The following is a 2164-nucleotide window of genomic DNA, read 5'->3' as shown; positions in this document are numbered from 1 at the left end:
ATCAAAATACAAATATGGAAGAAGAAAGTAATGATACAGTAGATACATCAGATACCTCAAAAGGTAATATGAACTGGTCTCCAGCCCAAAAAGCACTGCTGGAAGAGCTAAAGGAGGATTTTAAAAACCAAATCAGGGAGCTAAAAGAAAATATGGGAAAAAAGATTGGCGAAATGGCTACGGAGATTCAGAATCTAGAGAGAGAAAATCACACCTTAAGAGGCAAAGAGGACTTGGAAAGGCTTCTTTATCCCTCCAAATATGATTATTTTATTAGCCAACATATATCTTAAATACAATATTAATTTTTCTTTGTTATAGTATATGTTTTCTGAATAGAAATATAATCTGTATTATAACTAAATTAAAATGTTTTTGTAGATAGTACTTAATTCAAAATTCACAAAAACATCATCCCTGTTTAAAGACTACATGGATATAAACATTTATGAATTATTAAAAATTATACTTCAATATCTTAAATGTAACCTCTTGGAATCACTATCATTAATTCTGCCTTCTTATACTTCATATTGATAAAATTTAATCACTTATTGGAGATTTATGTTCAATTTTTCTGCTTTACTACATTTTAAAAATAGCTTTAAGGTTTACAGCTCTAGACATTTGTGCCCTATTGGGGAGGAAGGAGTAATTCTAATATTCCTTATCATTGGTTCCTTGTCGCAGAAAAGGCATTGCTATCACCAAAGGTCAACATCACCTTGCCAAGCACTGCACATGGGTCTGCACTTGTAGGTTATTGAGTTCACACATTAAGAACATTTTAACTTGGTCTATAACCTTTATACATTTTATGAGAAAGAATATCAAGTACAGATACAAAAGGATTAAGACTAGTGGAGATGCTGCCAGTGTACAGACTGATCTGTACTTAACTAGAGAGTTGTTTCCCTCAAAAATCGACATTTGAAAGATCTAATTGTCCTGCCACGGAGAGACTGAATGGGGCTCCAGTTGCACATCATATGTTTCAAAGGACTTTCACTAACAGAAGTGAAGTAAAGGCTCTAGAATTTCACTATCTGTTCATGGCTCACACAGATGGGCTCTTGTAAGACAATCCAGGTCACACATTCCAAGAGAGGAAGAGTGGTCAGTGAGCCAGTATAAGTATAAAATTCCAGTGACTCAGGAAGAAGACAAATCAGATGAAAGTCGATGAAGACTGCATCCTCACCCTTTGTTTGAATTTTATTCAGAATGTGAATGATTTTCTGAAGTCTTGGTTTAGTACTTCCTACCTCTAAAAAACTCCAGCAGCCAGTCCAACATCCTTGGTCACGGCAACCTTGAAACTCTTATATTTTGTATTCCAATGAACCAAGTGAAGCTCAGCTGCATGTTGTGAAGCTCAGCTGCATGTTGCTTTCCATCCACAATGTGCTCAGAGTCCTGGCTCCCATTGGAGCCCCAGTGAAAATGAAATTGGATAAACCAGTAGTTCCCAATCAGGGATCTTCCAGTTAGCACTGATCTATCAATATAATCATCAAACTCAATGTTGAAAGAGTGACCATTGTTGATGATCCCCTTAGAAGTAGAAGGGTCATAGGAGAACTACAAAGGTTTCAGAGTATGGTCATACTGCATTTTAAAGAACTCAGTTTCCACAGGAGACTGTCATTTTCCACTGGCAATAGAAAAAGCCTTATGCCAACATTCTGGCCCATTCGAGCCTTGCTCAAATCCCCAGTGATGTTGGGGCATAGTTTTGCAAGCTGTTCAGGGTTTAGTAAGTAGCTCTTGGGTTACACCTCTGCACTGGTTACACCAAGCCTCTTGGGAAAGGCTTCTTGGAGGTGAGACTTTGGATGAGAGTTGAAGGAAGCCAGCGGTATGATATGAGGAGTGAGAGAATTGCAGACATGGGAGTATAGTCTAATGAAAATTCCCAGAGTGGAGAGATGGAGTGTCTTGTCTTGTTCAGAGAATAGCAAGGAGTCCAGGGTTGGTTCTGTCGTTTTTATTATTTTCGTTAGGTAAGATTGAAAATTCTCTGTTCCATTAAAAGTATTTTTTTTCCCTTCAGGGTTATACTTAGGTTTAAAGGATATGTTGTTTTTGTTTGTAAACCTTTCTTTCTTGCCACTTAGTATCTAATATTCCTACCTCTTCCTCTCTTTCATTGTGGCAGCTGGTA

At 37.3% G+C, this 2164-nt stretch overlaps 1 pseudogene; it reads right to left on the bottom strand.

Annotated features, from left to right (window-relative positions):
* Positions 1–1031: 1031 nt before the first annotated feature.
* LOC118829590 lies at positions 1032–1731 on the bottom strand (annotated as a pseudogene).
* Positions 1732–2164: the final 433 nt, after the last annotated feature.

This window comes from Trichosurus vulpecula, chromosome 8, assembly GCF_011100635.1.
Source record: "Trichosurus vulpecula isolate mTriVul1 chromosome 8, mTriVul1.pri, whole genome shotgun sequence".
In the NCBI taxonomy this organism is placed as follows: Eukaryota; Metazoa; Chordata; class Mammalia; order Diprotodontia; family Phalangeridae; genus Trichosurus; species Trichosurus vulpecula.
Note: the sequence above shows the minus strand (reverse complement) of the source record. Positions and strands in the feature narration are given on the sequence as shown.